Genomic DNA, 10879 nt, shown 5'->3' on the forward strand with positions numbered 1-10879 from the left:
AAATCTTTCCAACAGCAAAATCATGCACAGACACATTTCAGGAAGCTAGGGGAGCTTGTGTCCCCCTGGGCAGGAAAAGTGGGTGTGTATGGAGGGTGTAAAATAGGAATGGCTGACTGAGGCTATAGCTGTCCCTGTCCTCTGCGATGTGGGAGAATCAGCTCAGTGGTCCTTGAGGTGATATCCTGTGACAGTCCCTCTCTGGTGCAGTGCTGAGGCAAGCCAGTAATCCTGGCGTCGTGCATCTGAGCCAAAGCTCCATGTTGGTTTGATTGTACTGAGAAATGCGTACACTGGACTGTGCTGACATGCACTGTGTGACCTCTTTGCCTCAGCTGCTTTCCCCCTATCCCTCTCCAACCTCTTTTTTCCCCCCTTTTTGCAACGTGTGCATGGACAACTGCAGACAGTCACATAACATAACATACATGTGGTTCTTGTACTATGTGCAGGTGTTAGTGTGGCCATAATACATTTTAGGTTTCTGGGCAAAGGCTGTTTATAAAGATGGACAGCATGTCTTTACTTCCTCACACAGAACGTTCATAATGAAACTAAAATATCCTGCATATTGATGCTGCCATCGTGTGCTGGTGACATCCCTTTGAGCTGCAGTGTAGTTGGAAAGTGGAGCCATGTTGACAACACTAATGCCTTCAATATGTCTTAGCTGTTAATCATAATGGCTCAACCTGTTTTTGTAGCTTCATATACCGTCTCAAATCCAAATTGATCATAGAGGGGGTAGTGATTTACTGAATCCACAAGATGTTCTGGCTTCACTTTAGGGAAATACTGTGTTAATCCATCTTTATATACAGTCAGTAGTTCAGAAATGTCCACACAGAGCATCTGATAATTGGGGTCACACAGACTGTCACATACATAAAGCAGATGTTTAAGTAAGAAGAAGTACTGGACAACCACTGTCAAGTGCATGTGTCTCACGAAAAGGATGACCTATTTTCTCCATGACGCTGACCAGATAGGGATGATGCTTTTGATGCCATTAAACACTGTATCAACATGTAATTTAATTTATTAAAAAAGACTGACTCATTTGCAGGAGTCAGGCTGCATTGGATTTGTAGTAGTTGTTGTTGTTGTTGCATCTCTCCAGATTTAAGTGCTCAAATCAGTTGAGTTGAATGAAATCTAATTAAGCAGTTGGCTGAAGTTGCTATGAAAATGCTAAGTGTTTACTTTGACTAAAATGCAATTAAAATGTTTTGTCCATGATCATGATTTGATTTACCCTCAATTAAAATCAGAGTAAAGGGTGAAGTTGATAAAATATGACAAAAATACCATGGACTTAACCATAACCATACACTCTTAGAAATAAGGGTTCCAAAAGGGTTCTTCTACAGGGGCTGAGGTTCTACCTGGAGCCATTTGCTTCTGAAAAAGGGTTTTTCAAGGGTTCTTGGTAACACTAATGGTTCCAGTAAGAACCATTTTTATCCAGAGAACCCTTTAAAACCCCTTTCCTGAATAAAGGGTTTTAAAAGGGTTCTTGGTGGAACCCTCCGAAAGGGTTCCAGGTGGAATCTTTATAAAAAAAAAGGTTCTACCAGGTTCTCCTATGAGGACAAGCCGAAAAGCCTTATATGGTTCTACTTAGCACTTTTATTTCTGAGTGTACATAAACATAAATGTAAAATCAGACAATTTGTTACATTTCAAGGTTACTGCAAAACCTCTATGTGAGGAGTTAGAGAAAAACTAATCACACACGAGAGTTGCCTTACATTAAAAACTATATGCCAACAAGACTTCTAAAAGGAAATTACCTCCTCAAAATGAGAGGTACTTACTAATTTGATGTTATCACGATAATTTGCTGGCTTAAATAACTGCAGGTCACACAAAACAATGAAGCATAATGGAACAAGGCTTGTCATATGCAAATTTGCTTAAAAGGTTAAGCACTCCTTTGCCTTTGGTTGAGGAAGATTTTAGTTTTTAAAGTAAGTGTAGAGTGAGAGCAAACTTTCTCTATGATGGTTATAAATGCAGTCTGAAGAAGGATAAATAACTCAAAAACAACGTTTTGGGTAGGCTACAGTGTATGGCTCATGAATCATGCATGAACCAATAGAATGTTTTATATTTGTATATATTCATGCATATACTGCCAAAATGCTGCATTCCACAACACATGCACTCCTCATGATTCTTATTCAGCGACAGTCGTCTTGGAGGCTGTGTATGACCCCAGGGCTTTCATTCAAAATGACATGAGTCAGCCTTACATAATGACATGCATAGGCGAATAAGTCTTTGGTGAGCAGCTCCGGGCCACACCGTTGCCGTGCTGTCACTACACGTATTAGAAGTGCCACGCAGTCTGCAGAGACACAGGCCACGGTGTTTCAAGCGAAAAAAGACAGGATCACTAGTGTAAAGCACGCGTTACCGCATCTTTTCAATTTCTGTCTGTGACTAGAGATGACAAGCGTGCCTACATCCCTGAAAAACACCCATTAGATTTTGCAATGGCAATAAAATGCCAAACGAAGAGATTTCCAGGAAAGGTAATAAAAAATTAATGATCCAAATGAGGCGATGTTGTCTCGTTTCTCCTCACAGAAGCTGTAAACCCACAACCGATATTACAGATGTTAAAGCGATGGTTCATTTAGTGAGTGTTCCAGGTGTTGTTGGCTGTGAAAACAGTGTGCAACACTCAAACTATGGACTCTCATTTCTTCCACCTTAAACCTCTGTCTGTCGCACTGACCAATACGTCCATTAAATGTTTTTTTTTATTGCGTTCAACATGGAAAGGAGCAACCAGGAACAGTGGCACCAGTGCCAAACACTTTAAATCGTGACACCGAAACTTCAGTAATGTAATCACCACATTGCGCATGCAGCAGATCAGTGCTTTGCCTTAAGCGTCATATTCAGAGGTGGCACCATCTGTAAGAATGTCATGCTTATTACATAGACGATCCTAAATACCTGGGGGAAAACCATTAACACTGCACACTTCAAACAGACTTGCCTGTAGTATGCAATATACCTCCCTGGGGGGCTTTAGACATATAATACACACCCCGTCCATCTTTACTATCCCTTCTTTATCCTCCCCCTCCTTGCTGTCCTCCATGGTTGGCACCATGCCTCGCAGTCAGCGCCAGATTCCCCTTCATGACGCCAACTAAACATGTTTGCGGGGATTTAATTAGGGATTTGCTTGAAGCGACAGCAATTTGCACACCAAGCTCAAGTGTTTTTCCAGAGGTTTCATGCATAAGCTCTTTATCCTTGAGCAGCGCACAGCTAAATCAGCCCTTATTGATATATGGTTGGCTCCTGCATTAGTCAATCCCTTCAGGTAAGTCAGAGGGGCAGCTCAGCTGCTGCCATCAGCTAATTTCTCAAAGGTGAAATTACACTCCCCCATCTTTTCAGTGCTAGCACACCATGAGTGTGTATGAGTCTGTGTGTATGTGTACACCTTTGCACATGTGTTGTGTACATCACGTTTGATTAAACTGCTGCTGATCTGGGAGTTTCTGTTGTGCTTGAAGATGAATAACCTTTTCAACATCAGGCAGGATGAAAGTCTTAAGAAAACCCAGTAGAGCAAGTGAACAAAGCACATTTATACAAACATATGCAAATATTATAGGCCTAAAGTATATGGAGTGAGGAAAAAAAATGATTGTTATATCATCTGGAAAAGTCACATGTGACTATGCCGTGGGTATTGATTACAGAAAAGTCGGGGAAACAAGATGAAGAAAAACACTTCGGGGACCAGTAGCCCACCCACTCTTTCAACACATCATTGCTTTTAAAACACTGTGTTCTTGTGGTCTCCTCTAGTTGCCAGAAATCCTAAGGTGACAACATTAGATGATGTTACTTTGATATATTATGGGTTTAGTTACATTTGGACACAGCCACAGCTGTTTTATTGCTTCTCAGCTATAACCCAATCAGCACCATAAACACTGTTCTTTTTAGTTTCTGTGCAGTATATGTTGAACTACTTCTTGCTGCCTGTGGCCAGTGGATTATCTTCCTCCACCTTGCCCTGTCCCTTGTGCCCTCTTCTGTTACACCAACTGTCCTCATGTCCTCCTTCACAACATCCATCATCCTTATCTGTGGTCTTTCTCTTTTGCTCCTGCAGCTCCATCTCCATCATCCATTGTCCAATGTATTCACTTAACCATCTCAATCATGCCTCTCTTGCAGTCCTTTTAAGCTGAGCCGTTTCTTCACACCATGTGTGAAAATCAGCATCTTCACCTCTGCCACCTCCACCTCCTCTCTTTTAGACAGTGCCACTGTCTCCAAGCCATACTGTACGTACATCATAGCAAGTCTCACTACCGTCTTACTGTAGACCATTGGTTCTCAAAGTGCGGCCCGTAGGAACATTTCTGGCAGCCCGCAATGAATTACAGTTTGATAGTTTTAATCCAGGAGCTTAGTAGCTCAAGCCAATAAACTTGTTAAATGCTTATTGGACATTACTGGATACAGACCAATAAGTGTTAACTATAGCACTGCAATCTGGTCATCAAAATTATTACAAATGGGATTTATTTCTGTTTATTTTCCTTTGGCGGCCCTCCAATGTTGGGTTCCTAAATTGGCCCTCAGGTATCAAAACTTTGAGAACCCCTGCTGTAGACCTTCCCTTTTCACTTTTGCTGCTATATCCTTCTGTCACACATCACCCCTGACCCATGTCTCCACTCACACCACCCTGCCTGCCCTCTTTTTCATCATACATATTAGATATATTCATATCTTCGGCGAGCTTAGCCTCTGTCTATCAGTGGATAGGGAGGCCAAAATGTTTCCACCCCAATTGTTTGCTTTGGAGGAGAAAACTAAAGCCAAACTCCTCAGGGATGTGACTTCATTCGCGGTTGTTCCCTCCATAGCTTTATTTAGACAGAGTATTTTTAGTCATTGTGGAGTTTTGGGAAATTCATTGTGTTGTAAAAGTTGTCCACAAAGCTCAGGATGCATGTAACCAGGTTGTTTTACACTGAGGCTACAAGAACATCATCCTTCAGCTCCATCCAAGCCCTTTCCTGTAGTTTCATTTAAAGCTTATAAGAAACATGTTTGTTCTGTTTCCTTCAAGTCGGTTTATTATTAGATGCTCTCTCTTCACCAGTACCCTCTTGTTCTTATCCCTTTCTTGTGTCGTACTATTTTGCTATCCTTAATGGCTCAACATATCCCTTCTGCTGTGCACCAAGACTGAAACAAAACCCTATTCTTGCAAGAAGAGACCACAACTACTGCTCAGCCGTGTCAAATCAATTTATGTCTGGTCAGCCATCGTCTGCACGGCTGGTACTAAAACGGTCCTTACGAAGCGCTTGGTCACTCACTTACCGGCCAACCTCGTTGATGCTGCCTCATCAGGCCCATAACCCCAACAGGACAACGTCTGCAGGGCCATTTCCTGTGTTGTCGTTGGCACCTGAAAATCACTTTCTCCGAAGGATCTGTGCTTTGGCAGCCATGGTGGATGAGGGAGGAAATTGAGGTGATCGGTTACAGGAAAACTACTCAACTGCTCCACAAAAAGGCAGCACAGGTTACATTTCTCTGTCTCCTTCAGCCTCTCTGAACCTCTAGTACAGTGAATTTTAAATGTGCTCTTTGCAAACACAGCGGTGTGGTTATACTCTGGCTGCTACAACAATAACAACGGCATCATAATTCCAGTCAGCTAAACGCCTCCTGAGTTTAGCAGATATGGTTATTGTAGACGTATTGCAGAAACAAATGACAGGGTTGCCGTTTAGCTTCTGTTGTAAATCACACAGAGCTGGGCTCCACTGATTTAATTTGCGTCAAACTGCTAATGCAGTTATTCGTCATGTATGACCTCCCGTGTATGCATGTTTATCCCATTATGCGCGTGCATTTATCTCTAATTACAGTAAATAATGCTAGCTTGCTATTTTACTTCAGTGAATGCTGTTAGTGGGCACAGGCTTTAGAAAAAACAACAGTGAGCCAAGAAAACAACAGCTTGTGTATCCACAACTGAACAGAACACAGCAGACAGGCGGCACACTGCACAGTGTAACACATTTCTACCTGAATATAAGGTTTAGAGGTTTCTCAATAACAACCGCCTTACAGGTTACATTAACCCTCAGCGGGCCCAAAGACAAAAACTATGTCAATGTCTCTGTGAGGTTGTACTTTGAGCTAAACGCTCAGTGGATGCACGTGCAGTGCTTTGACGACTGGGTCGCAGACGCTGCATTTCATTCACCTCTGTTGCCCACACAGGGAGCATGTCTGCTGCAAAGCTGCTGCGATGTTTTACACAGGCTTTGCCTTTGAGAAGTGCCATAAATAGCATACAGTGTAATATGCCTCTGTACTCTGACTCTTCAGTGCATCTGCCGTTCCCGCAAATGTTTCACAATAAAAGTCTTGTTAAATTGCTCTTGCTTCAAAATGGATATAGAGTATAAGTGTTGTGTTTGTGACATACTCAACAGACATCAGACAGCAACTTATTTTCACTTTCTATTTTGCTGTGAACCGTGCACAGGTCGAGTCATTTTTTAAGAAAAGTATGTGGGTAGTGTGGCTGCTCTAAATGCTAATAATAATGCTCTCTATTAATGTGGTGTAAATGTTTATAACCATAATGTTTGTGTAGCATTTTATTTTTCTTAGTATTTAAATATGGAAAATTGACCCGATTTATGTCACTCATCTGCTCAGGTCTTCAATACAGTGTGATGTCCATTTTGTCTCATTTAGAGTCAAATAGACAGAGGATGCCCTGTATGGTGACCTGCCCTTGCATTCTTCATGAGATCCACTTCTCTCATTCAAATACTAATCTGGCTTCAAAAAAAACAAAACAGCTTTTAGTCTGAGCCCAAGCTTTCACTGTGTCTTACAGCTACTGAGATTAGCATAGCAACAACCAACAAGAAAAGTTTGGGATTTGAGTTTGAATAAGCCACATTGGCCTAGTTGGAATGTACCTTTACTAGATTATGGGAAAACACCACTGTCAATATCAGCTTTTACATTCAGACCAAAATCAGTTTGTTTGCTCCACCCACGGAGGTTTACCTTGACCAATGAGATAATTTCTTCCCGTTCAATCTGCTTGGGCATGTCAACATATGTCTCTTTTGTGGCTTCCAGTGTGCTTTAGCCCTCAACTTGAAGAGGAGGGTTTGGCTCTGCACAATTAGTTCTGTTTAGACTAAGAGCCAGGCAGCAGAGAGGCGATCGTCTCTGGCCAGAAAACAGCAGACCAAAAGCAGGCACTGCAGAGCCGATTGTCTACGCTGCATTTCATTTGCCTCCAGTGTTGGGTTACCAGCGAACATCAGTCTGCTGAGAGATAATACAGGCTGGTGGAGAGAGCCAGCAGGATGTGGAGAGGGAGGAAGCTGACGTGGTGAATGCACACATGGGAAAATACATCGTACAAGCTTTCATAGATGCATACAGTATATGGTAACAAGGACATACTGTATGCACATGTATCTGCACTCATGTCGCCTTTGTTACACTATAGTTCCACCTGGGCTCAGATTATTTTAACGATCACGGTTAGTAAACTGAGTCACTGCAACAGCAAAGGGATGGAGGCCATGGAAATGTCTGTTATATGAACATCCTGGGGGTGTGTGTTTATAGGTCATATCTTCAGGCTTTACCAAATGCATGTTTCCATGTTGTTGAGTCAAAGTTATGACTCATTTTATATTGCTTTTAATATTTAGTAGCAATACTTGTCTAGAAGTTACAAAAAAGACAGTTTTTCCTTTTGTTTTTGTTTGTCCATATTTCACAAATTCAAACTGATTTTAAAAGATGTTTGTACTTTTTGCTCAGGTGTGTTTACTATAGTTGATGAACATGTTTAAAAAAAAAGTCATGTCATCAGATTGCCTATAGGTTGTGCTTAAAACGAGGATATAAGACTCCATATTGCACATATACCCTCTGTATGCGTTTCAACATGGTCATTGGTCTGTGTTCTAAGGGTGAAACAGAGGCGAAAAAGCTTCACTGTAGGTTGTTATCTAAAGTTTTGGTAGAGTGAGCAGAGATAACATTACATAAAATAGTAATGCACACACAGACATTCATGGATAAAACTAACGAACTATAACTCAGGGAAGGGAGACAGATGTACACACAGGAAGCAAGACACAGACTCGAGTGACAATCTTGACACACTGGGAAGGGCAGGCTTAAGTAGGGAGGAAGATGAGTGGAGAACAGAATTCAGGTGTGGCAAAAGAGACGCAGGTGACCAGGATGAGGCTCATCAGGAGAACAGGGAAGGGAGGGGGGAGTGAGTAGAGACAGCAGGTATAAGTGGGAGAAACACAAGCACATACAGGAAGGAGAAATACAAAATAAAGCAGAGAGACACACACAAAAGGAGACAAACAAGACACCGGCATGACATTTGGTAGGTAAACTGGTTGTCCTTGTGTATGCTGTAACTTTACGTCTGTATAACTCTATCTGGAAGTCAGTCTCCTCCACTGAAGAAACAGAGTAGAAAAAATAGCAGTCGCAATCCCAGCGTACTCGCTGTAGAGTTGCTGCAGAAAAATAACAAAAAGTGTGTCTTCGTCTTGTTATTATAGTCATACGTGTTCAGCACAGTACAGTTGCATCCTCTAACATTCAAGATTTATCTTGAGCATGAATGTGTATGGGTCAATGACAAATAAAGCTTCTAAAAAAGTATTTTTTTTAAGTATTTTCAATACAGATGTAATGCATATTTTTGAGTCCAGAACAATGTTCTTTAACATGTCTCATATTTTGAATAACTATTCTAACAGTTTAAACTCATTTTTAAACAGTATTTTAACTTAAGAACAAAAATGTCAGGTGGCACAACCAAATATTTATAAAAATATATTTACATTCCTAATATTTATTTTTTATTTAAATTAATGATTTTGCAACTATCCCTTAAGGTGTCTACATTAGATAAACATTATTTTTTATCATTGTGTTTTTTTGGTTTTTTAACAATTTAAGATTTTTGCTCTCTGTAGGTCAGATTTTAAGCATCCTTAACATCCAATTTTACATTTAAAGACAGGAAAATAATCACACTAATACACATATATATTCAGTATAATAACTACACACATTACATTTCTAAACAATTTCGTCCCTTTAACTTATCTTCATTGGTTTGAATTGGTTGCACCACCTGATGAATAATATACACATCACCCAAAAATATGCACGTCATGTCATTGACCCGTATATTTTTATTTGTAATTTTTTAAAAAGTCAGCCACCCCATGGTACAGTGCTTTTAATTTACGTTCATCTGCAATGTTATTTCATTCTAAAAGCTGAAGATGGCAGCATTGGACCTCACAATCCAACCTGCAGTCTGACGCCAGAGCACTGCACTTAGTGCCCTGTCAGCATGGAGAGTGAGATGCTGTGAGAATAGGCTGTGTGAAATCCCTGGATTACAGCTCTGAGCTCTGTAAATCACTGTGGTTCTGTAAAAATGTACATGCACCAAAATGTAAAAAAAAATAATATGGTTGAAGCAAGCCTCTGTTGCCTCCCCCCTACAATCTATTGACATGCCTATGAGTAGTTATAAATGCAGGCACACAGCTTCCTAAAGAGGTTTCCTCTTAGAACCCTTGCTTCTTCAGTGTGGTATTGTGCAACATCTGGCTAATACAGTGTATTGATCTTGGCTGAGGTCAAGAAGAAGGTGCGAGTGGAGAAGGAGGGGTGAGAGTGAGTTAGTGCTCAGGTCTTTTTTCTTTTTTTTTGAGGACCTCTTGTTTGTCCCAGTGACCATTTACCGTCAAGTGGTGCTCTAACATTCAAGGAGAGTGAGCGATAGTCCCGGAGGAGATCAACCAGCCAGAAACTGAATAATTCATCCAGGCCTGTGCTTCCTCACAGCACCAGGAGTCTGGGATGATGAGAGCTTAGGAAAACACTCATTTACCTGTTTCTTCGCTGCTACTTTTTCCAATCACCTTCTCTTTCGTTTATCAATTTCACAGTGTCCATCTTTTCTGCCCCGGGAGCAAAAGTGTTATGCAACTGATATACTGATGATTATGCCCTGGATCTGATGTCTTAACACAATAATACCTCCACCCTGCTAACCCCCCTTCCCCCGCCTCAACTCGATGCTCTGCCATGAGCGGGGCTCTTTGCGGGAAACTCTAGCATACAATTGTATCTGCTCACATCTCAAGTTTCCCAGTGACAGAGCACACCAATGCAAGGCAGTGCTTTCTCATCATCCTAACCTTCAAATCTGCTTTTCTCCTCATCTCCCCAACTCCTCTCCCTGTCTCTCATGTTTCCCTTTTCTATCCTTACCCACCTCATGCTCCATCTTGCAATGGTGCAGAAGAAAATCGAAGTCCAAAAAGTGACTGAGAGGAATTGAAACCATGCATGTGCATGTAATTGCGTGACCTAAAAGACGTCCACATAGCCAATAAATCTGTCAAACCTGTCAGGCATGTAATTGCAGGGGTGTCTCTATTCAGCTAACGATTTTGGAATTTTGCTTTGATAAAGGTTTCCTCCTATGCTAATTGATACTGTGTCCCCTCCTTTCCTTTAACAATGCAAAACATGTGGGACTAGTCAGGAGCAGCTGCAAGTCCTCTTGGAAAAAAAAATGTCCCACTGCCAAAGTTTCATGCTTAAGGTCTCAATATTCAAGTTTAATGTTGTTACAGTTCATTGTAGATGCATGAAAAGAGGCCAGCAACAAAACGGAATGTAATTTGGTCTTAGTTTACTAACAGTGTAGTAATGGAGCCAAAATCAGATTTCCCTGATTAGCGAGATGATTGTATTCATCACAAGTGTAGTGCAGTGCAGG

This window comes from Microchirus variegatus (assembly GCF_963457635.1).
Source record: "Microchirus variegatus genome assembly, chromosome: 1".
In the NCBI taxonomy this organism is placed as follows: Eukaryota; Metazoa; Chordata; class Actinopteri; order Pleuronectiformes; family Soleidae; genus Microchirus; species Microchirus variegatus.